This window comes from Amblyomma mixtum, chromosome 1 (genome assembly GCF_055824585.1).
Source record: "Amblyomma mixtum isolate Tamu chromosome 1, ASM5582458v1, whole genome shotgun sequence".
Taxonomy (NCBI): Eukaryota; Metazoa; Arthropoda; class Arachnida; order Ixodida; family Ixodidae; genus Amblyomma; species Amblyomma mixtum.
In genome coordinates this window covers 165227737-165254189 of record NC_143012.1, presented here as the reverse complement: position 1 = coordinate 165254189, position 26453 = coordinate 165227737, and the positions used below count along the sequence as shown (strand labels likewise).

Sequence of the window (26453 nt, the reverse complement as noted above, 5' to 3'; positions counted from 1 at the left end):
TTATATGCCATATTTCTTCAGCCATACAATAGAAGAAAATTGGGTTCTATTCAGGAACAAAATTATGACATTAATAAATATGTACCATTATATAGCCAGTCAAGCAAGAAACGGCCCCTTATATTATATATAGCTTATATTATTGTATAGCCTGTCAAACAAGAAGAAGTTGGTTCACAACTTCTTTGCAGAGACTACTTAACAAAAAAAAACTCTTCCGTAGAGCCAAGCTAGCCAACAAAAACCCTTTACATTGGCTTGCATACCGCGACGTCCTTTCGCAGTATCGCGCTGCCCTTAAACAAACAAAGAAATCACTCTTTAATGACACCCTTCCTTCCCTTCTTTCAAGTAACCCCTCAAAATTTTGGTCGGTTATCAACCCGCCCAAGAAAAATGCCATAGCACTTGCTGACGATAAAGGTGAAGTCATTCCCAGTAACGAATGCTGTAATGTACTCAATGATATCTTTACTAAGTCATTTTCAGATGCCACGAATACTCTCACACCCAAGCTACGCAACCGTACGTTCTTGCCAATGGATCCTATCGTCATAGATTCAGTCGGAGTAATGAAATTGATAAAAGGTTTGAAGATTTCGTCTTCTTGTGGTGTTGATGAGGTTAACTCCAAAATTTTTGAAGAACACTGAGGTATATCCATCCGTCATTTTGGCCAGCATTTTTGAACAGTCCCTACAGCACTGCATTTTGCCTCAGCACTGGAAGGTGGGTGAGGTGGTTCCGCTTTTCAAATCTGGTAATGCTCATTCCCCTCTTAATTATAGACCAACCACATTAACGAGCATCCCGTGAAAATTATTAGAGCATATAATTTACTCTAACCTCATAACGTTCCTTGAATTAAACTCATTTTTTACTCCTGTCCAACATGGTTTTCGCAAACACTACTCGTGTGAAACACAGCTATTATCTCTTACTAACAGCATAACCTCCCTCTCGACCATGGATCAATAATTGATTGCATTTTCCTTGATTTTCAAAAGACTTCGACAAAGTCCCCCATAACCTGCTCCTTCTAAAGTTAAGCATTCTGAACATTGACCCCTGCATCATAATATGGATTGAGTGTTTCCTCTTTAATCGCTCCCAGTTTGTTACAGCTAACAATTTTACTTCATCTACTTCTTCTGTAAAATCCGGTGTCCCACAAGGCTCTGTTCTGGCCCCGTTATTGTTCCTAATATATATCCATGACCTTCCTGACTGTGTTTCCTCATCCATAAAGCTTAAAGCCGATGACTGTGTTCTTTATCGTGAAATCACAAACGCTCATGATAACATACTCCTGCAGTCCGACCTTGACGCGATCTTACACTGGTGTAGCGATTGGCTTATGACTTTAAATGCTAGTAAATGCAAAATCATGACAATATCCCGTCCTACCAACCTGCCTATACCTTACTGCTACAGAATTAACTCCATAGCTCTCGAAAATGTCACATCCTATAAATATCTCGGAATTTACATAACAAACAACTTTTCATGGCACGTTCATGTAAAATATGTTACGAGTAATGCTAATCGCACTCTCGGTTATCTGCGTAGGAACTTTTCTCAGGCACCAAATCATCTCAAAGTAATTTTGTATCAAACATTAATTCGACCGAAACTAGAATATGCCTCCGCAATATGGGATTCAGCTCTTTCCACACTAACCGACGACATCGAATCAATACAAAATCGATCAGTGCGCTTCATTCTGTCTAATTATGCCCGTACTGTAAGTGTTTCCTTAATGAAATCACAACTAGGTCTACCGAACTTGCACATTCGAAGGAAGATCTCCCGTTTGTGCCTGTTTCAAAAAAATTATTTCAATAACCCTTTACTGAAAAGGGAACTCTTTTCTGAACCTACTTACCTATCAACGCGTGTCGATCACACATATAAAGTTCGCGCCCCACACTGCCGTACAAATCTGTTTTCTGACTCTTGCTTGCCAAAAACTATAACGGACTGCAACCACCTTCTCCCCTCCATTGCCTATATTCGAGATCCTGTGGCATTCAAAGACGCGCTAAAAATTTTTTTTGACTGTCTAGCCGGCTTATTTCATGTTTTTTCTTATCACTTGTTTGCTGTGTCTACAGAATTTTGTTTCTCTTCTTAAGCCGTGCAACATATGTTTCAGTATTTACTTGTTTCAAAATACTGCAGGCAGCAGTGCTGCCCAAGCAGGAGTGCCTGTACGCGTGTGCTTTGTCTCTTTTTTTTTAAATTGCTTTGTTGGAATTTTCTTTAACGCCTGTACCCACCCCCTCTGTAACGCCTCCTAGGCCTTGAGGGTAAATAAATAAATAAATTTGAACACTTGTGACGATCACGATTGTGACCTTGATTATGCGCACTTCAGGTCAGTGTTAATACGTTCGTAATTAAAAACATAAGAGATAGCGGTGATTAACAAACTGCCTATGGATGAAAGCTCGGCGCTTCTTGAGGCTACTGGCTGCTCGCATCGCACTCAACAAAGGCAAGGATATAAAATGTGGAACCCTGCGAGCGTTTAGGTAGCTTATTCAAATGTGCATCACAGAAAAGACGTTCAGCGTAGAATCATTTTCTTGGTTGCACTGATCACCAAGGGCTGTAATGCTCTTAAACATTTATGCATTTATTATTGCAGAGAGTCGTCGAAGTATCGCAATACGATTTTTGCAGTAGGGCCTTCATTTGTTCCTCTGTGCGACATATTGTTCCTTTTCCCCAAGGTTTGCATGTCGTCGGTATTTTCTTCTTTCCGTTATCGGTTACGTGCTGTAAAGGCAACGGTAAGGAAGTGCTGCGTCAGTCTGTCGGTTATATGTCAGCTGAAATTGTTGTTTTTTTACCTGTATCCAATGGATACGCAAAACCAAAAATATGTTTCAGCTTTGGGCTCAGAGTTTGAAACGAAAAAAACCTTTGCTTAAGAGAGCCTCTTGCAGGGCGAGTTGGTAACTGTGCATTGCAACAATTGAAAAGGGCCCTCTTCCGTGGTCCTTGTTTGTCTCGTGTATGGTATTTGGCGCCTTTAAATAATTCCAATATTAACTGTGTACTCTTTCAAACCAAAGTTATTACCTCATTATCGCGGTATATCACATCCCTATTTTCAATGGTGTAATGTGATCTCCGGTTCTTGCATGGAAGCGTACATTAGGCACAGTAATAAACAACCGTAACAATTTTTCTGAAGTGTCTTCGACGTTGTCTAAGATAACCGGAATTTTCACCAGGAAAGCGCGTACTACGCCTGTTCGCGCTTGCCTTTTGCGAAGAAAAGGGACGACAACAAATTGTTGAAACTGGCACAGCGTTGTACTCTAAAAAAGCATTTAATCTTCAGAGCAACTTCAATATGAACACATGCAGCTAAAATCCTTGTGTGGCTAGAACAACAGGTTTACTCCTTAGACAACCAAAGTCAAAAATACCTGCCATAAAACATTTATTAGAGCCAGTTTCTCACGAATGACAACTCCTTTCTGAATGACTCAAATTTCTTTTCACAAGACTGAATAAGCTTGACTGATGCACTTTGGTTTTGTCAAAAGAAATATGCCTCCAAAAGCTTCCTTAAGTCTTTATGTCGCGTCGGTTCCAGATTTTCGTAATTTTAAATTTTGAAAAGCACCAGCGTTTAGTTCAATAGAAGGCTGGACACACGCATGAGATGCCTTTCAACAAATTCCTAATCACTCGACAATGACGATGCTTGCGGGGCATAGAGATGGAGAATATACGCATTGTCACTTTCAGTGCATTGTTACAAATACCGAAAGGCTAAGGTGACTTTCCCGGGCGTTCCAAATTCAATTTTACCCATTGCTTTGACTTTCACTGCGTATTTTTGAAGCCCACAACACACAAATAGTCGCCTCGAAAAAGCATCTCAGGACACCGGCCTGCTCTCAAAAAGACTATGGTGTGACAACTGTTGAATATTCTGGTGGGTAGGCAAACACGATTATAAAAGCGAACATAACAAACATAGAGTTCTTGCTTCGACACATGGGGCTCCACTGTAAAGTTTGCTCAAGCGCGCTGCAGAACGGTGCTTTAATGTTTACAAAGAGTGTCATGGAATGGGGTTGCAGATAGGAGCCCACCCTGAGTCGCCGTGCAACTTGTGTGCCTTGTAGTATTCGTTACTCTTCCTTGGCTTGCATTGGCTGTCGTTGGAGACCAACCGAATCAGTGTCAAGCGAATGGAAGCATACAGTTTTTAAATAATACCTGGAGAGAAAGCTGGCGCGAACATCTATGAGAGGCTCTTTCAAGGTCATTTTATCAAACGTGGCTAGCTTTAGCCACAAAACAACAACTAGGACTGCATAAATACATGCTTTAGTAGAAAATATTGCCACGAAACGTTCTGTTAAAATCAATATGTGTGGTAATAAAACATGCTTACTTTATATTTTCAATAAATGAGCAGTGAAGCAGATATGCGGAAGTGAGCCCCGAATTCGCCCATGGTGAGAGAGCTTCCTATTGGTGTCGACATAAATAGCTAACGGTCGAAAACAACTTTTGAGCATTTAAAAGGCATTCTTTTCAGAACAAATATCCTTCCAAAAATTGTTAACGCCTAATAGTGCACTATAAAAGCTTCGGTTTTTGCATTGAGAAAAATAGAAAAATTTGACCGATGTCTGCAATAGCGTGTTTGTGCCCCATGTTCGTAATTGGCTCTGCTTCGTCCAATGCGAAACTTGCGCGAACCGGAACTTTTTTATGAGAAACTTGCTTTCACGTGCTCAGCGCCGGCTCTAACCGTGCCCTTCTACTGATCTCACAGATTTTGCAAAGAAAAGCAGGAATTATTAGCGCAGCGACGAACGCAGCGTACGCAGCGGCGAAAGGCGGCTATGCGTTTCGGCTTCAGCGTGTGGGAGATGGCGCCAGGAGCGCGCGCAGCTAGAGCAGTGCGCTGCCCCGACTGCGAAGCTGGTTACGAGGGACAACGGCGACGCCGCGAAACGCAGAAACAGGCTCGAAAGAGCTGCGCTCTAAAAAAAAATATGGGATCGATTCGGTCCCGGTTCCGGGTGAAAATTCGGGTTCGGCTCCGGTTTTGTGCTGAGGTTTGGTTCTGGTACGACACCCTGGCTGATAACGAGGACTTTGTACTATAGACAGCAGGCTCTGTCTGATCATACGACTGAAATAGCCCGATTGCTGCTTCGTTACAGAGAAGACAAAAAGCTAAGCGCGTTAAGGCAGGAAGAGCCGAGGAAGAGAGTGAGAAACGACTCGCTTAGCGGTGGTTGCAAGAATGTGAAAGGTGACAGCGGAGAGCAATAGCTCAAGCTGCTGCGTCGGCGAGAGATTCTGTAGCATTGCATGGCAATCCAGTTTAACCAAGGCTAGCCAAGTGTAATGGAGCTTTCGCTCTCTCTAACTTAATTTAGAAGAGTTAAACCCCTGACATTTTTTTTCGGATGGGAAGATACAAACCCACTCGCGTTAGAATTACTTGCTGAACAAGGCCTAGTTACCGCATTGCGACACACGTAATAGTAGTTGGTTTTGTTTAGCGCCCAAGCGGGTCGAAGTCAAGGCAATGTATGCCTGCCTTGGCACCACCAAGTTAAGCTAAGAGTGAAAGAAGAGCAAAGAAAAATAGACGAGAGAATGATGAAGATGGCTAAAAAAAGAACAAGAAGAAGGCGAAGAATACAAGATTAAAGAGGAGGAGAGAAAAGAGGGAAGAAGAAAGAGAACATATACAGACGCGATGGCTCTCACCGGGTGTTTTTAACTCAACTGTACAGTAGTTGGACAGTTTGTTGTTAAATATTTGTAGAATTTCTATTTTTTTATCCAGTTATCCAGTCTTAGCAGCCTTGTTAGGTAAATTTGAAATGTATGACTATGATAATGTAAAAACATACCAGGGCTCTATTAGTTCCCTTGGAGTCTGTGTCGGAACCGATAACATGTATACGAGGCTGCTTAAATAAGGTCTTGTGCAAACTGTATCTGCGAAGAGACAATCAGCCATCCCGTGTGTGAGTGCCCTGTGTTGTGCTCGGGACCGCCTTGATCCTCGCCCTTTCACAGAGGCCAAGATCCTCGGTCCGTGGCCACAAGAGTCGATTGCCATGAAGGCTTACAAGGCACTGTGTTGTTTTTTTGTTAGAGATGCCTTGATTGACATACTGTGACTGTGTTTCCCGTTCCTTCTTTCTTCCCTCTTTAATCCCCTTATTCTCTTCCACAGTGCAGGGTAGCCAACCGGAAACCTTTCTGGTTAAGATCCCTGCATTTCCCCCCTCCCTGTGTCCATCTACTTTGGTGCGCAAAACCCTAAGGAACTGAACGGTAACGTAGCGGCGACAATTTGAGAGCACCCCTCCAGACATTTGTACAGTGGTGGACTCGAAAGATTAGTGGAAGGCAGAAGTTCGCTCACCGTCTCCTTCACTGGATACACTTGCGGACCACGAAACGTAATTTAAGGGGACCACAGACTTGTTATGATGATAATGTTGAGTCTCAGCACAGTTACGTGCTTAAACATATATTTTTCTTTCTCGGTAAAATCTTCGCACTAATTTATTTTATTTAATAGACATCAAAACTGAGTCGTGGGAACGCAAGCGCCCTTTCCCTTCATACGCTGTTAATGCGCACGTGAACCAGTAGGCAGCTTTTGAACAGAGAGTATCTAGAGCGCGAAATTTTCCATTGTTGGTTTCATCCATATTTTGGATTTAGGATATTCAGAAAAATGAGGAAGAAAGTTTTTACGAATTTTCTCCGGTTCGCTTAAATTTATCCCATACTTGATACTGTATCATGATAGTGTCATGACTACGGCATGACTTTGTAGCTCGCTTGCCTGCACATATTATTCAAGAGCTTCGACCTGGTTTTCTTGTTTATGTTGGTAAGCAAAAGCCGCTTTAATCAACTTCATCTCTGATTTTTTTTTTTTGGGGGGGGGGGGGGGGCAAAGCAAGGAAAGGGGCTCTTACCTCGCACTGACTACCTTTGGGCATGTAAGCAAACTCTGCTCCATTTTTACACGTAAAGATGCACCCGACTGGCTTCTGCTGAAAGAAATTGGAAGCTTTACAAATTTTGTTCGCTGGATATGAAGTGTGAAACTCGTTGAGGGCACTTAGAATAAAAGCGGGGTTTATGTTTGTACTCCCGTGTCAAAATTTCCTTTGAGAGCAAGAGCTCGACTTCCCGAGGTAAAACTTCGTATTTCGATATGTATGAGACAATGACCTTCAGTACCCCACAAGATAAAACTGAACTTAAATGCGAGGTGGTATGACACAAGCTATGGTAGTATAACCACGTGATCATAGGACTACGACCATTGCGTACCTGACCTTGACCTTTAGCCTTGACCATTGACCTTGATAATTGATTTCAGACAGTGGGCAGCGCATCGACAACGGCCTTCAATGCGTCACAAGGTCAAACGTAACTTAACTGCATGGTGGCATGGCCTAAGCTATAGTAGTATGACCACGTGATCATATGACTATGACCATTGCGTACCTGGCCTTGACCTTTCACCTTGACATTTGATTTGCAAGCGTGGAGACCATGCTTAAGAAAACATTCGCTCGTGTAACTAGGTTCAAGCTGTATTAAACCCCTGCCAGTTTTTTGCTCTCGTTCTCAGGTCTTCTAGCCGAAACATTCATTTCATTACGCGCATATTCACTGAGAATTGTTGTTGGTTGTTTTCTAGTATTTTCTAATAAAACTCCAATGTTTTGAAATAAACTTCAATTCAAATGTCAATTCAGTTGTTGGTCTTTGGGACAGCCTTTCCAAGCAGCAATCAATATGGCGATATTTCTGTATTTGAGCTTCAGTGCCACGATGATGGCGCAGATGTGGCATGAAAAGAAAAACACCACAAGCGCAAAAATCCACCAGTGGAGGATTCCGGAATAATGTCGACCACCGGGGAACTTTAACATGCACTGACAGCCCACAGCAAACGGGCCCCTTAAAAACGTTTCGCCTCCATCGAAACGCCGAACCCGACCGCGGCCGCAACATTTCGGTGGAGGCGGTACGCAAAAGGCGCCCGTGCGCTGTGCATCTCAGTGAGCGTTAAAGATCCCCAAGTGGTCGAAATTACACTGACATCCCACAGCACACGGGCCCTGTTAAGTTCGCTGAACTTTCTGCGGTGCCATCCAGCCTCCAGCACAGTGCATGGAACCGCGGACGCACGAAGGACACACTGCGGACGCACGGCGCGACGGGCGTCGGTGGCTGCTCTGTTGTTGCTGGCGGCGCCGTCGCCAGAACGCTCGTTCTCGTGTTTGTTGCCACTGGACGCTTGACCCCTCGGCGACAGCTTTCCGTTTTTTGTTATATGAGGAGCCTTCGGTGATTGTTCCCGTGGCATACGTGCGTCTCGTATGCACGTGTGCGGGAGGGGAAACGAAGAGGAAGGCGGAGGTTCGGAACGCGGCGAGTTCAGTGCTTTTTGTGTGCGTGCTCGGAACCTCTCCTTTCCTAGGTATTTGATTGGCTGATTTCGTGTCATCAACGTTTCAGTCATGTTGTAAATCCTTTTTTCCTTGCTTGTTTCACTCGTTTATTTTGTGTAATAAATAGTTAACCTTCTTGTCCCGCTATCGAGTAACGTGACTGTTTGCGACTCCGAACCATCAATTCATCATCATCGTTTCCTCTCGTCACCACATGAAGGGGAAACTCAACTGGCCCCTTTTCACATTTCGCCTCCATCGAAACGCCGAACCCGACCGCGGCCGCAACGTTTCGATGGAGGCGGTACGCAAAAGGCGCCCTTGCGCTGTGCATCTCAGTGCTCGTTAAAGACCCCCAAGTGGTCGAAATTACAGTGAAATCCCACAGCACACGGGCCCATTTTTACGTTTCGCCTCCATCGAAACGCCGAACCGGACCACGGCCGCAACGTTTCGATGGAGGCGGTTATTAAATGTTATTAAATCCAATTACCTCAACCCAAAGGAGATAAACTGCACATATATGTATTTTGCAAAATTTACCATGACGGAGAACCGCTGTGTAAGCAGTACAGGATAATCAAATTGAAAGTGCCCAGGAATTAATATTGACTTGCCCCTTTAGGTGGCGGATAGCCAACCCTGTTGAAAATTCCAGCAAAAGGCACGTTGGAGAAAACGGTGGGCCGAATGGAAGTGTTGGTTTCCATGTTGGAGAAAATGGTGGGCTGATTGGAAGTGTTGGTTTCCACGCTGGGTGCTGTTGGAGCGAATGGGAGAGATGCTGGATGCACTAATGGCGACTTTGGGCCACCCTGGATTGAGTGGAAATTGTGGTGGCTGCACTGGCACTTTCAGTAAACAATATTGGGCTGAATGGAAACCACGCTGGACACTTCAGTGAGCACGATGGGATGGGATGGGCTTGGTGGTATCCATCGTGATTATCTCGGTGGGCCTGGCAGGCAACACTGGACTATGTGGAAACCACGGTGGGAGCCTATGGATGTGTACAGTCGCGAGCAAAAAATATTAGCACAGATCACTGGCGATCAGGATTCGTATATCTCACCACGCAGCGCTGCGGTAGGCAGAACTGCCTAACGGGCCGTTTCCATGTTTGGTTGGGGGGGGGGGGGACGGCAGGAAGTAAGCTTTATCAAGCGTGCACCGCCCGAGCGTTGAATTGCCGACCCTACGTGACTGTGCTTGCGGAATTTATTTTGGCTCGGTTATCATGAGCACAGATGGCTTCTTTTTATTACTGTTTTTTTATGTCCGCGATGGTTTGTCAAAAGGAACTCGCGGGAACAATAGATGATAGCGCTGCTTTTAGTCAGCAGTTTTGCTGTCCGTGGCAGTCCGCTAATTTGCTGTCCGTGGCAGTCCGCAGTAATTTTACTGTCCGTGGCAGACCCCCTTAATACTGTAGAATGGGAACGGCCCGGCACTCCCGTTATCAGCCTCTCCGCCACCCGCAGTGCCAGGCGTTGTCATTCCGGCGCTCTGGTGTTCCGTCATGTGTGCTAATCTTTTTTACCCACGACTGTACCTACTTGTTTGGCATGGCACAAACCATGGCTGTATTTGAATGGCCGATGCTGGGCAGCAGATACTGCATATGCATGTGCCTATATGGTTGACAAAATGAAACTCATCAATGCACTAACAATCTCAGTGGGTCAAATCCATCAAACGTACAGTCTTTGTCAAAAGTAACCAGGCTGCATGGTTTGCTTCTAGCTCGTACAGTGGATCCCTCACAGCTTCCCTAAAGCTGGAATGGTAGCTAAAGGTAAGGACTGAGGGTCTTATTACCTTCCAACACGTTTTGATCCTTAGAAATAACACAAGGGCTCCACTATACAAGCTAGAAGCAAACCATGCAGCCTGGTTACTTTTGACAAAGACTGTACACTTGGCACTTTATGCTGTTAGAACAAAAACTGTAAGACAAATTTCTCTTTTTTACACGTGCATTTGTTGACTTGACAGTTTCAGAAAATTTTTTTAAAAAGTAACGACTTATATACTTGGGCTTTAGATTATCATTAGCAAAATATTTGAGAAAAAGTTTAACTTCATTGTTCACAAAATAATAAATTGCAGGTTTGCAGAGCCCTGCATGCCTGAATACGAACACTCAATTTCATTCAGAAAATTTTATTGAGCGTGCATTTCAATACTAATTCAATTAACAAATTGTTAACCACATAGCTGGCCACACAGCTTCTTTGTAGAAGGGTTACGAATACAAATATATACACAGAATATTTCGACAAGGCTGCACTCTTATACATGCACCTTGGTACACAATTACCAGTACAACACTGTTTTTCAAAATAGAAATGCAGATATATATAAACACAATATGAGGATATAAATTACACAGCATATTTCATACTAAGAATTGATTTGGTTTTCACGTTGGATGAGAGAACTCCACTATAAAAAATGCACACCTTCACTGTAGTCTCAAGAAAGCATATGCCATGGAGGTTGTTCTCTCGACGCGCGTTTCAACGCTGCCGCCTCTCACGTCGTGCTGCCGATCAAACAGCGTCACCATGTTTTTACGACAACCTACTCTCTACGACTGCTACGTTGGGTATTTTGTTAGCCTTGCTGATCTCCCATCAATATAAAAAAAAACTTCCCCATACAAACAGAAATCGGCATGTAATTTCGTGAATGAGCAAAGCAGCAAGTCATACTGCCGTGAGGACTCAGGCATTTTTCAACCGCAGCGCAAGCAACAGGTCGTTAATTCGCGCGTTTCTACCAGTGGTAATTGCTCGCAATCGCTGCAATTTCTGTGGATGCCGATACGGCTGAATACCCCAAAAAAATACCAAAAATAAAATAAAAAGTAGGATACAAGCTTTTTCACAACGAAACCGAAACAAAAACTGGTTGTCACCGCCAGGCGGCTGCCGGTAGCTGTTTTTCTGTATAACCCTCATGGCGGTTCGGGTGCTGCGTCGCGTGCATCGCGCTTCGGCGCTTGCTACAATTCGCTACTTGGATTGTGAGCCGTCGTGAACTGTGTTGTGGTTTGCGTGTGTTTCTTCTTGCTCAAGGGTGCACAATCGCGCAGTGCTGTCGACGTAGCCTATTCGAGGCAAAGTGTCATTTTTCTGGTCTCTCTAACTTTTCAGTCTGTGCGCTTCTTTGTGTAGTCCAGGATGGGTGTCCAGGCACAAAGACGCGCGGGCAGTGTCGCGGTGGAAATGTTCCAAATAAGGCCCGGAATATTTTCTTCTGTGTGACTACGTGGTAGAGAGTGCCGGCTACGTAGCACTCGTGCTGAACTCTCACTGGTTGGTGTAGTGCCCGTGACACGAAGGCAAACAGCGTTCTGCACGACTACGCAATCATCTGAAAAGGTAAGCAGTACTCGTGCTTTATCCGAAGCATATAATGCTGGAACGGTGACCTGTCGTACTGCTGCAGTATTCGTGTTCAATGCTCTAAAAAGCGTTTAAGGCGCTTTTGTTGTCGCCGCGGTGAGTTGCTCTGCCAAGAATTGTCGCTGTCGGTACTTGTTTTGGCAAAGGGGATGCGACCGTGCGTGCGCTAGCTTTGCATGATTTTGGTATGCGCATGTTTGCGCGTTTTGTTTCTTGTTGAGCACAGATTTGTCCTCGTATATGCCTCGTTCTACGCGTTTCTGCCCATGCTTGTTCACACCACCGCGCACGTTTCAAGGACCGGCACTTTGGCTGTGCGTAAAATGTATGATTGTCTTTCAAGATAGCGTTAGCACTTTGAGGGGGATTGAAACACTTTTTATTCGCCGCGGTTTTTGCTTGGCCCTAGACTGTTGAACCTTAGGTCGTGGGGTCGATCCTGATGGCAGTAGCCGCATTTCGATTTAGGTGAAATGAAAAAAAGAATGCCCCTGTGCTGTGCGATGTCAGCTCACGTTAAGAAATTCTAGGTGGTCTAAATTAATCCGGAACCCTCCAATACGATCAGTGCCCATTTTCCGCATCTGAATTCAAACCCCACTATAAAGAAAGCACTGTCTCAGGTTGCAGTTACGAACGAAAGTTAATTTCCGGCCGTCAGGATCTAATTTTTAAATGAGTATGTGAAGATTTTTTTTTATGATACCGATAGCGTTTCTGGCTACCCAGAGTATAGGATCTTGCATTTCGATCACTCTGCTGTTTGAAAATTGGTTTCTGAGGAAAACAAGTGACGCAATAATTGTCTCAGTTATTACGATGTTTATCTACGCTTTCGAACGCAGATTTGTTTTGCTCATAGCAAGATTCCTTTACTAGTGCTAGGGGAACTGATGCATTTTAAACAGGGTAGTTTTCCTTTGTATTGAGGCGTATACTTGGGCAAGTATATTTTTCCTGATCTTTTTACATTCATGTGATATTCACTGTTGGACCGAGTTCGCATGCTTGTTTTTGTACTCCTGTCATAGTGATAATGGGAAATTGGTATCCGCAGGTGGCACATCTGTCTTCCAGTCCGAGTCAATGGCATGGATTTTGTGGCCACCAGATGAAGTCAAAAGCTGTGTTGTAAGTTGTTACTGCATTGTGCTTTGTTCTTGTGGTTACCATGAAATGTTCTCTTACTTTCATTGCTCTTTTCCTTAATGCTACTGCTTGGAGCAGTTTGGATAGCTCTGGCCTGATATGTTTACATGTTTATATGAGTAATATTAGTTGGCTGTCAGAATGGGCCGGTTGCAGGCCATTTGAAGTTTTACATTAAATATTGCTCGTCTTTTAACCGTTGCATTCTATGCATGAAGTGCGAAATGTCTGCATGTTTTTGGCTGCATTATGTGATACTATTTGACTACGAATATTAACATTATGATGCATGTGTGTTAACTTAAATATGTGTTTTTATGCCACTCATCGCAGGTCACAGATGTAAAAGAAAAAGTGCACACATGAGAACTGGTTTCATTACTGCTGCCTTGTTTTTGCTAAGCATGGAGAGCTGAGCTAATTGGTTCTGGGTAGAATTATGAGACATCATTCCAGTGTACAAAAACACATGAACGAAGAGAGTAGACTCCATAGACCCCATACTTCAACTGAGGTTGATTCCACAACATGAGCTTTTTACATGCAAAGTGGTACTAGTGACCCCTGTGGCTGAAAAGTGTTTCCTCGACCAGGTAACAATTATTCAAGGTTGCAAAAACAAAAACATAGGCGTAAGGTTAGCTTGTCACTCAAGTTGAATGCATTGGCGTGACTAAACATTGCCTACCTGGCTGACCCAACACACATTTGCATTGAGATAATCTATTTCTTTTTCTGCCTGCCTGCTCCAGTCGCCTTACTTCGGCATTGACGCTGTCACGACTCTGTGACAGGATCAATGCGCAAGTAAGGAGACTGGAGCAGGCAGTTTTCACAGGAGAAATTGTAGCCTTAGTGGTAGAAAGCCAGGTTCGAGAGATGAAGTGTGCTGGGCAGCGCAAGCCGGAAGACAACGCACATTCGGAACAGTGACCTGTCATTGTGCCCTATTGCCATCAGGTGTCACACCGCCTCAAGAAGGCTAGTGACAAACACGATGTACATGTCGTATTTTCAGCTTGGGAAAGCTGGGATGCATGTGCCACCTGATAAATGACGTTACGAAAAGCCTGCCTACAAAACTAAGCACACCAAACCCCTCGTTAAACATGCGGTTGACATGGTGTACAGCATCCTCCTTGCCTGTGGCAAACATTACATTAGACAGACGAGGCTTGCATCATTGAACGCTTGCTTGAACATTGCAGGACAGCTGATTCATTAAGTGGCAGAGGTCATTTAGCTGAGCACATTCGCCTTTGCTCGCACAAGCGAGCATGCAAGGCGTTTTTGAAAGAAACACATGCCTTGTGCAAGTTTAGCACTTGAAAGGGCTGGGAAATTTTTTAAGCCTTTTGTATCTCTGCTGAAAAAGAGAATTACGTCAGCAGCCCTTCTGCAGCGCTCCAGAAAAAGAAATAGGTTATCTGGAGGCAAATATGTTTGTTGGGTCAGCCAGGTAGGTGATGCATAGGCGTGCCGATGTGTTTAATGTGAGTGGCAAGATACCTTTACCCCTATGTTTTTTTGTGTTTTGGTTTTTGCCGTCCTGAATAATTGTTATCTGGTGGCGGAAATACTTTTCAGCCCCAGGGATCACTAGTAGTACCCCTTTGCACATAAAAAGCCTGTGTTGTGGAATAAACCTCAGTTGAAATATGGTGTCCATGGAGTCTACTCTCTTCATCCGTGTGATTTTGTGTGCCGGAATGATGTCTCGTAATTCTCCCTTGTTTTCAGTGAATAAGGAGGGCTTCTGGTGTCTCTTTTTTTGTATGTGATGGTTATAACAAAGTGGCTACCCATAAACTGTCATTTTGGGCTTAATTGAAGGATCCTTGGGAATTTGTTTGACAGCATATTCCATGGGCACTTTCTTGAGAAAAATCAGTTATTTGTTACCCATTTCACTGCATTAACCATTGCTTCTCATCATGTCTCGAAAGTCATTGATAAGCACAAGCTTTCGAGTACCTGAGGGCTGTGTGAGAAGCCTTCTGACATACTTTAAGCTACTGAGGATATCTGAAGACAGATTTTACGAATAATTGTTAGCCAATCCAAACCTCTTGGTTCTATCCCTGACAACCTGAAGCTGACCTGTCAATAATTAAGGCTGGAAACCGTTCTGATCCCCAAACTGTTCTCCTATTTTATTGATGTGCATTTTGCATGAACTGTTAGGGCACGAAATGAGTCCGCATATTACTTGCCACCATAATTCAAACTAATATTTCTATACCAGTCATCACGGCTCCCATTCTCTTTACTAATGTGCAATTCAACTTTTTGAATTCACAACAGATTTTCACCCAAATTTAGATTCTTTATTTTAGGCAAGTGTCATCGACTTGAATTTCTCCAAAGCTTTTCATGTTTGTCATTATAACCTTTTAGCTACACTCTCATGCTTGAGCCTTCATTCTTTGATATTAGTGTAGATTCATTGCTTCCTGTTCTACGGCTGGCCTTAAAAAACTATTGTACTTCTTCTCTTATGAAGCCCAGCATATCAATATGCAAAATCATAAGGCGTCCCTCATCCTGAGTCACTTTGGGATGTTAAACCCCCATAAACCAAACCAAGCACATTACTAGAGTACATTAATATTAGCCATTGAATAACAGTCTTTGTCTTTATGTCCCAACCTTGTCTTTATGACTGCATTATTCAGAAGGATGCCCCAACTATCTCAGCTACTCTGACTGTATTGACTTTTGCAAGACGGATGAATGGTCTTGTTTGTAATTCATCGTGTCAGAACAGCGCAAAGAAGAGAAAGATGAGGAAGGAATGCGACGGTGCGAGTGCTGACTTTCAAGAAGGTTTATTGGAAAGCACATCAAAATATATACACTGTGGCCTAAAAAAAGAATGAAGAAAGGGCGCCTTGTAACATTCACTTTGGATCTGTCAAAAACAAAACGAAAGTTGAATATGAAGCATTTAAGAGCATGAACTCTTTCTTAGGGAGCGATAAAGAAGGTGTGTTAACACATTGATTGCGTTTTTTCTACAATTTCAGTGGCCTCGATCATCTCATGCACAAACTTTTTTGTGTCTGTCTAGCACAATGCAGCACAAGAAATTACGCCTCAGAGCATAAAGGATGCGGCAAACGACCGCAGTCGCGACAATGAAACATCAGATTCCCCCTGCTAGCTTTGTTCAGATCGTAACGGTGGTCTTTTGACCTCTCATTGGAACCTCTGCTAGTTTCTTGCTGAAGTTGATACATTAGCCAGATGGTTCAACTTTAGATTATTACATAGTTTCTTGGCTCTGGACATTGCTATTAACAAATCAGCTGTTGTGTGACACTTGAACTCAGAATTAACTGCCTCCGTTGCCTTGGACAGAAAGACGCCTTTAGACATGACCACAAAACCACCTTCTTTATCAGCAGTTGAATGCGATAGGGCCCACCGTCTTAAACCCGTTACAGTTCAGCCTGCGGGCAAGTTCCTGGCATGGTTCAAACCACGACACCCCATCAACCAACGCCCCCTGAAACACACCTGTCACGCTCAGGTCCAGGCACAGGAAGGCAAGACGTCAAAGTATGGCAAACAGCTCCAGAATAGTCCTCTTCGAAGGAACAATGGCAAATTTTGGCCCGTATATGCTTCAAGCAGCAGACGAGGCAGCAACTCAGTGTCGACATTGTGCACCTTGTTTTCAGACACTCGTGCCTTGGCTTCTCTGCTCCGGGCTAGTGAGTGCAAAGTGGCTGCAAAGTGGCATTCCAGATGGCTTTCACCTGGTCAACGGTGCGTGACACCGTCAACCAGCCACTCCCTGGCTTGTTTTCAGGCACAAGAGTTTGACAACAAGGTGCACACCTTCAGCTTGGAGTCGCTGCCTCGTCTGGTCCTTGAAGTGCTTATGGACCAAAATTTTCCGTTCCTCCGAAGAGAACTATTGTGGAGATGCTTGCCATGGTTTGACGAGTTGCCTTTTCCACGCACAGACCTGAGTGTGACAGGTGTGTTTCGGGATGTTTTGATGCAGTGTCACGGTTTGAACCCTCTTTAGGAACTTGCCCACAGGCCGAACTGTGTCGTATTTAAGAGGGTGGGCCCTCTTGCTTTCAACTGCTGATAAACGGTGGTTTTGTGGTCGTATCGAAAGGCGCCTTTCAGTCCAAGGCCACAGATGCAGTGTATTCTGAATTTGAGTGCCACTTACTAGCTGATTTGTTAAAAGCAAAGTCCAGTGCCAAGAAACATTAACAATCTAGAGTTTAACCATCAGGCTAATGCCATCAACTTCAGTAAGAAAAATTGTCCAGCTATCTTCTTTACCGCAAAGACCCATAAAGGTGACTGCTCCTTGAGGGTTGTAGTTTAAGAGAATGGAACCTGTCAGAAACAAATCGCCTTCTCTTTGCGACATAAAATTAAGTTGCTGAGCATTGATGACTCCTCTCGTGTAAGATCTGCAGAGAAAGTAACGCAGTTTCTACACAATAACTCTCGCACCAGTTTCATGGGGTGCTATGTTGACATCAAGGATTTATATTACGCCATCCCTCAATCAGGATCAATAATGTGTTGAAGAATTCATTAACCTAAATGGAGCAGTGGCATTCCAAACGTCTCAGGCGTTTTGGTGAATAATTTTGTCGCACTTTTAAGCTCATACCTTCAGTCCACCTTTATTACATTTCAGAATAGCTTGTTTTTGCAAAAAAACTATTAGCGCTGCTGTTACGTGGCTTATTGCAGGATCTCCAATCCTGACGAAGCATTGTCTAAGGTGAGAGAGGAGTTCAGTCAAAGCCTCAGTCCACTTTGAATCACCACTGAAATTATAGAGGATAATATGTCATCACATTTATTGGATCTCAATCTTCGGTGGTTACACTTGTTGGGCTTACGAGCCAAGGGAAAACAAGCTACTTTTACCATTTTCTTCGGTTCAGTCTAAGCTGGTCAAGAGGTGTCACTAACCTTTGCTTCAAAAATTCCTTAATGAAATCCTGTTTGATTGCCATGACATCCAGTTTTGCCCAGCTCATATGCCGTTTGTCCTTTACTGGATATTCAGAACCTTTGTCAGTGTCTTTAGCCGATTGCTTTAAGCAGAAGTTGAAACATTCCTTTTGTGCCCCCGTCGAGACTGTAACTCCCAAAAGGAAGTTTGTACGTACCTTTCCCTACATCCACAATTGGCCGCACCGGTTAAATAGGCAGTCGAGTTGGCGTCGATATTGTTTTTCTAACCCTATGAAGTTTCAGTACCTGTAGTCAACCGAGATTATCCATCAGAGTCTCTTCGTGCACTGCACAGAAGACATAGTGTGTTCGAACGCCTTGAAATGCGGCTATGTTTACATTGGGAAAACAGGCAAGTGTGTCACTGAGAGGTTTAAAAGACCACCACGACGATGTGAACAAAGCTTGCGGGAGAACTTTGATGATTCACTGTCGCAATTGCAATTGTTTGCCAGATCCTAAACGCTGTGAACCGGAATTCATGTTCTGCATTTTGCCTGACAGACACAGAAAAGTTTGTGCGTGAGATAATCGAGGCCACTGAAATTTAAAAAAAAAAAACCGCAATCACTGTGTTAGCACACCTTTTTTATCGCTTCCTAAGGAAGAGTTCATGCTCTTAAATGCTTCTTTGTCAGTTTTTGTTTTGTTTTACACTCATGCAATGTGGTTGACACAAGGTGCCCTTTGTTCGTTGTTTCTTTAGGCCACAGTGTATATATTTTGACGTGGTTTCCAATACACATTGGCGATAGTCGGCACTCATGCCATCATATTTATTCCTTCGTTGTCCTTGTCTTGTCTGCATTGTTTTGTCACAAGTATTGACCTCCTTTCCCACCTCTAGGGTTAATGGTATGGAGAAACCTTAACCAGATGCAGCCCCACATACTTGGAGCATGTCACGATACATGCTGCTGGCACCACAAGGGCACTCGGGTTTATCAGGAGATGTCATGATCTGTGTGCTCTTGCCATGCTGCGCAGTTTATGCATAAAAATTTTATTGATTCCAAACTGAAGTATTCCCTAGCTCTTTCAATTTTGCACCAAACTGTTTGATGCTACGCCACCAACTCCCTTTAATCCGACAGCGACACTTGGTACAGCATATGTGTAATCAGTCATCTCATTTGACCACCAGACATCACTGCATAAAAGGGGAAATCGCTCGTTTAGGTGTGTTCCATATACTCTACAATACTTTTCCACAACTTAATTTTAAATGTTGCTGCCCCGCTTCAGACCAGGATGCCATCACAACTAAATCAAGAAATTTTTCCTGTTCCCATTGAAGAATAAATCAAATCAAAGTTTATTTCCCATCTAGCACTACAGATGGAGGAATCGTAGAAAAAAGCTGCCCTTGGGCAGCTTGACGAGTCTACAATACTAATTATTGACAGGGAGGCAACACAAGAGTTTATACAATTTTAAAAAACAAGCACATCAAGGAAGCACCGGAGAATACACGAAACAGCAATATGTATACATAATGAAACTTAAACAATGTTATGCAAAAACAAATTATGTAGTTCATGACGTGAAAAAGAAAACAAATCGAGGTCAATGTGGATATACCTATTTAGAAGAGATGGAAGTGTGTACTGAAGGCATTCCCTACCAAGATTTAGTCGAGGTGTTGGCACTGTCCATTCTTCGCCACGTCTTGTTGGATAGACTGATTCTTTTTTCCTTAGTTCTGCAAAATTTTTAAGATTTGTTACATTCTTCTTGATTTCTGTTTTAAAAGTAACACTGAGGCGATATTTATAAAGATTATGTGCTTTAATAACTCTGGAATGACAAAAGAAAGCTGCACTGGGATGTCGGAACGGTAAATTATATGCATTTCGGAGATATCTTTTTTGCATTAAATGAATACGTTCAAGGTTAGTGAATGTTGTAGTGCCCCACACCAACTGGCAATAGTTTAAATGCGAGTTGAATATTGAATTGTATACCAGCATCTTAGTTTTTGTGGGAAGTATGTATTTTAGACGGCCTATAACACCAGTGATTTGAGCTATTTTTTTCAAGATATAATTGACATGATAATCCCATGACATACTGGCAGAAAATATGACCCCAAGGCATTTAAACTGCTCAACAATTTCTACAGCCCGCGAGTTTAATATAATATTATCGTGCAGTGGGATAACTTTATTTTTCGGCCTAAATATGACAGCTTTGGTCTTACTCTCATTTATTTGCATCAGGTTAACTGCAGACCAGACCTCAAGAGCTTTCATTGTGGCATTACATTGTTTGATAAGTTCATGAACATTTTCACCCGAAAAAAATACGCTCGTATCGTCTGCATAGATGAAAAACTTTGTATTATCGCTAATGTTGACAATATCGTTTAGGTAAATATTGAAGAGTAGAGGCCCTAGCGTACTGCCTTGGGGGACACCGTAGAAGAGCGGCTTCGGTTCAGACTGTATACCATTTATGTACACCACTTGCTGTCTAAACGACAAATAAGAACTTAACAATGAGAGCGCTTTTCCTCGGATACCATAGTAGTGTAATTTATTTAGTAAGATTTTATGATTTACCAGGTCAAAAGCCTTTGAGAAGTCACAAATACACCAATGACAATAGATTTGTTTTCAAGTTGCTTTATTATATATTCCTTTTGTTGGAGTAATGCAAGTTCAGTGGATTTGCTTTTGCAGAAGCCAAACTGAAATGGTGTTAGCAAGTTAAATTTATGGATGAAATTTGACATTCTTAGATGCAGCATTTTCTCAAATGCTTTCGAAAACACTGGCAAAATAGAGATTGGTCTGTAGTTGGCGAGGGCGTTGCGATCTCCTTTTTTGTAAAGAACAACAGCTTTTGCTAATTGCATTTTTTCCGTAAAAACTGCAGTTTCTAAACAGATGTTAAAGATGTGAGCAAGTATGGGAGCAATTATGTCAACTACATGCTTGACTGGCCGTATTTGGATATCATCAATGTCACAGCTACTGCTATTGTTAAGATTTGTTATCACCGACACTACTTCGTCTACCGTGACTGGGTGCAGAAAAGTTGTTTCATCATTCTGAATTCGAACATATTTGCAAGCGTCAGATCCGGCAGCACGTGTTATAGCACGGGTAGCCAAGCTCGTTAAAAAAGTATTGAATACATTAGCCAGTTCGACGCCAGAAACTTCCTTTCCATCAATATTTAATTTTGTTAATGCAGTGCGTGAACTGTCCCGCTGCAGAAGTGTATTTAATCTCGACCATAGTACACCATTTCGAGCATTCTTAACATCTAGAAGTGACACGTGATAGGCTGTTCGTGCAGACCGCAGTTTTTTAGTCAATTTGTTCCTATATTTCTTACATACCGCAAGGTCCTCAACCTTCCGGCTGCTCAAAAATTTTCTGTACAGCTTGTCTTTCATTTGTATTTCTCCGCGAAGCTCTGGCGTTACCCATGGCTTGCGGATTCTGCGACTTTTCGCACGTGTTACAAGAGGAAAGCAGTCGTGATATATCTGTTTAAAGCAATCGACAAACGTATTATAGGCAACATTTGCATCATGAAGTTCAGCTATCTTACTCCAATATACTTTCATGAGCGCATCCCTAAAGGATTTCAATGATGATTCTGTAATAGCTTGGTATGTGATTGATGTGGACTTACTTCCTATTGTACTAGCGTTCTCAATGCAAGCAAACACAGGAAGATGGTCACTAACACAACAAGATAAAACACCAGAAAAAGCATTCAGCTGCATAGAGTTAGTAATAATTAAATAGAGAACAGAATGGCCTTCGCTTGTGACTCTACCTCACCACATTTTCATTGCATGTGGTCCCTCCAAATTATGGAAATAAGTGATATCGCTTGGAGCATTGACACTGGTTTGTTTTACCTTTTCTTTGCTGCTGTTTTTATTTTTTGCAACTGATGTATCAATGGATTGTATGCCTCTTTTCGTAGTGTATCGTCTGCGACATCTCAGCTGTGCTACTGCAGTCACCCTTCTGATGTTACCTTTATATTGTCCCTCTTATTAATACCCCACTAAAAGCCTTCAGAGGACAAAAAACGATGGCTTTTTTATTTTGCTCATTATGGCACACGTCAGGCTTATGTTTAGGGATATAGGAGAGGCCTTTGGCTTGCAGTGGTGCTAGTTATGCTGCTGATGATGGTACTTAATGACGAGCATATGATATATTGAATAAGAACCTCAAATTATTTTTATTTTTGAGTGCGAATAGCTTCAGTGGTTCTTGATTTAGGCTCACTTTATTCCTGTGGCCACAATACGGAGTTTACTTTTTTAGCACTCTAATACTGGCAGGAATAAAAACTTGTGGATCCTAATTCTTTCATTTCAATCTTTTCTGCAGAGTGCATCGCCCAGTTTTCCCAAGCCCTCATGCACCAGTGGTACATCAACAAGGCTGTTTCATGGGGCCCAGCTGCATTGACAAGTGGCTAAAGAAGAGCAAGAGGAGCATGAACACAAAATAAAACTGGCTGTAGGAGCTTCATCTATTTTGAAATTTGCTGTCTCATTGCGACAGACATAACATTGCCCCATGGCCCCTGCCCCAACATCTCCCAGTCATTCCAACATGCCCAGTCATTCCAACCTGCCCAGTCATTCCAACATGCCCCAGCATTCCAACATGCCCAGTCATTCCAACATGCCCAGTCATTCCAACATGCCCAGTCATTCCAACCTGCCCAGTTATTCCAACATGCCCAGTCATTCCAACATGCCCAGTCATTCCAACATGCCCAGTCATTCCAACGCATTTTCCATTACCATAATCCACCAAGGTTTCCAATGTTGGTTTCCAATATTTACATCATTGCCTTTTTTTCCAATAGGGAATGCATCCTTGTGGAAGTGATCGCAGCACACAAGTCCCGTTCATACAATGTCCGAGCTTCCAGGTCATCTCATCCGTGTATCCTGGCTCCCAAGTCTGCAGAAATTTGTACAGACTTCTTTGGAAAATATTCTTCACTGCAGTGTTCGCACACTCCCGTATCTTCTGTTGCTTTTGAGGAGCCATTTCGCGATGTTTTTCACCAGTAAATCCTTAATCCAACTCGTACTCATTCAATTATTCTTTTTTACTGCTCATTTTTTTGCATAACAGATTTCTATTGTTATAAGCGCTACACTGAAGGTGGCGCGGGACGTCATAGTTCTTAATATGCTAATGGTTCACAAATACACCAAGAGGAAAGAAAATGCCACCCATCAGCATTTATGTGAAGCAAAGGTGCGGCTTTAGTCGGGGGGCCAATTTCCCGCAAATCGCCTGGTCTTAGTGAGTGAGAGATCACCACTACACTGCAGTCACTGCAGAACCCTAAGGACCACTCTGCAAGCAATTCGAATTATGCCTTCTTGTGTGGTTGAGTGCAAGGTGAAAGGAAATCGTAAATCTGGCGCAAAGGGTGCAAAAACGGGGTGACGAACGTTTGAGCCAGTTGCCTAATTTTTTCCTTCCCACTGAGTGCTACTCAACCCTAGAAGGAGCGGGCGATAAAATTGTGCGAAAAACACCCAAAATAATGAAAGCACAAACGCTTTCTACAAGAGAGCAATATGCCAAGGCCAAGAAAGAAAAAAAAGAAACAGATTATGAAATCAATGATCGCTAGAGAGGTAGGTTCGCCATGCGATGAGAACAGTATTTAGATGTGGGCTGCGTTGCAATTCACCCTTAGGCGGTCGCCATACACTTTTTTGGGGATTTTTGGGGAGTGAGGGTCACAAACAGAACGACTATCGCTTATGACCTTTACCGTGCCCTTGGCGCTGTTCACAGAGCAGCGACATCTGGAATCATCTTCCGTCGAGGTATGCCATAGTTCACTTAGCCTAATCACTACTGGGCGATGACTTCGGCGATGAAACGATGAAGTCCAGTCTGCTTGCAGAACATAGAGACCGCAGTCTGCAAGTGCGGGCGTGAGCCGAAGGACTGTTAAAAGTTGCAGCTTGGGGGCTGGAGCCTCCCTGTGCCAGTATGAGTGCGATGGTGACCGCCGGAGCACTTTTCAGTTGTCATTGTGAAAATCGCTTCACCGGCTAAGGATAGGCCAAAAAAAGAGGTGGCAATTAGCTTTCCTTTCTCCTTCCGTAATGCACAAAGATTATGCCACAAACCACTTTTAACCCGAGAGCGTTAAGGGACCGAGTCACTGAAAAGCCGGCGTCGCTGTCCGCGAGAAAAAAATCCATGAAAAAGCATCAGAGCAACAACCTAGAAAACCTAGAAAACAGGTGAGCCACCTAGGTCCTGTGACCTTGTGACACCATCATAATGTACCCACGGGATAGTGGCTACACTGGCCACTGTGGCACGTGGTTGTTAAATTCAATATTGGTCTTGAAAGGTTGCTTGGGAAGAGCAACCTCAGTCTTACAAGCCTCACTGCTGGCAGTACCTGCAACTGCGGGACAGCGGTCATCGCTCAGCCCTTGCGCCACTGCGCCAGGAGTGGTAAGAGAACTACCAACGGTCTAGGTATGTAAACCGTACGGTGACAGATTCTGCATATCTGGGCTAGCCAATTGACGCTATCACATCATACCGTTCAGTGGAGCTGAAGTGTCCCCTCCAGATTTTTACTTTAGCTGTTTGTCGTCGCTGACACTGCACTTTATCGCTTTTTCGTTGCGCGAGGTGTCACCAGTGAGCTCCGGAACCAACATGATCATTCGAAGCACTTCCTGCGACGTTCGAAAACTGTGCCTTTATATTGTTACGCAATCGCTACATGTAGCATAGGTAATCTCCTAGGCAGAGGATCGACGGTCCGGGACAGCCGAACAGCACACAAGCGTGCACCACAGCGTCATTGTCGTTCTAAACACTTTGTCGTCCTCGCAGCGTCTGTAGATCTACTCACTCGTGGCAAAAGCGAAGTCCCGGTGCGCACTGCATTGGCAAAGGAGAGTGCAAGTTGTAAGGCATGAGGCCTTGCATGTGCGATGACGGTGCGGAGTGTAGCGGGCGGGGACTGTGGATGCAGGGGGGGGGGGGGGGGGTGATCTCGTACAGTACTATGGCCACGTGATGTGCGACCCAGTAACGGTCTGTATGAAGCGGCAGAAGTTATTCACACAGGCCCACACTTCGGGACAGGACCTAGAGCAACGCAAGGGTTTCTTGTGCAACAGCGCAACGGCACAAGGCCAGAGGAAATGAAGGACCGATACACAGGGCATCAGTTATCGTTGAACACAAGGGAACCATTAGAGTAGGTGACGTCGCGATGGCCACAGTCATTACGACATTTCTGAGTTAATCGGGACGCGGAAACCGCTGCTACAAGACGGGCGGTGTCTGCGCAGGTGATAGCGTCCCGAGCTTAAATACTCGTGTAGATGGTCAGGGGCAGTAAGCTGTTAAAGGGCAGCAAAGGATCGCTGTCAAACAGAGAAAAAGACGATAAAAAAGAAAGAAATCTGCCATATCTTGATTTGCGGAACTGTATGGGAATGTCACAAATGGGAGGCTAATATCCCAGTTAGAGTGATTGTCGGAAATGTACATGGAAATCATGTTGGTGAGGGTACAGCTCACACGTACGGTCAGGCCATTCGTATGCGGGAAGGAGGACATGGCCACGGACGGAGCAGGAGCGGGGGAATTTGGTGACCACTTGGGAAAGATAGCAGCGGCCGCGATCGGTGAGGAAGTGAAGGTTACGCCATGTTGGGGTATGACTTCGTGTAGGAGGAAGTCAGCAACATCAGTGGCGCAGTTTCTTTTTCACGATATTTAGCCATGGTTCGGTTGTGAGTAACGTCATAAACAATACTGCGCACCCGATTTGCGCAGGAAAGAAAGGCCTGATTTCCAAACCTAAACATGCATCTGAGATTAATAGCATGCTTGTCCGATTTCACTTCTATCCGTAAAGCCTGCGTATGGCGGCACATGCCTGTATGTAGAGTTTCTAAGAGAGACGCAAAAGCAAATGGCCACCGAACAGCAGGAACAAGCCAGCGGCAAGCAGCAAGCCAGCGGGAGCAGTCCCCAGCGTTATTAGATCCTTGCGGGCCAGTCGCTGCTTCGCAAGAGCGGCGACAGGCGGCGCAGCCAGCTCTAAGCTCATGGCGTATAGTGCCTGATCTTTGCAAGCACGGCTGGAGCCAGTCGGCAGGCCCGTGCACTTTACTTTTCATCCTTCTCTCAGTCGCAACAACAACAACGACAACAAGCACGGCAGCGAAGCGTACGAGAAAGAAAAAGTTCCACTGGAACAGATTTGTGTAGGATGATACGAGTGAGGAGCTAAACTATCGACTGTCTCTAGGGGAGCGTAATATTGTGGTACGGTTAAAAATGTACTCTAAGTAAGTGGAGCCCTGAGTCATATTCTCACAAATACAGCCTCCCAAGTGCTCTTCTAGCAACATTTAAGCCATCGT

The 26453-nt window shown here is 43.8% G+C and overlaps 1 long non-coding RNA gene across 1 annotated transcript; it reads left to right on the top strand.

Moving 5' to 3' along the window:
• The first annotated feature begins 11423 nt into the window (after window positions 1–11423).
• On the top strand, window positions 11424–22554 carry LOC149369668 (uncharacterized). The gene is made up of 3 exons (XR_016289334.1): window positions 11424–11866; window positions 12948–13021; window positions 22399–22554. It is a non-coding gene; the product is annotated as an uncharacterized LOC149369668 (long non-coding RNA).
• Window positions 22555–26453: the final 3899 nt, after the last annotated feature.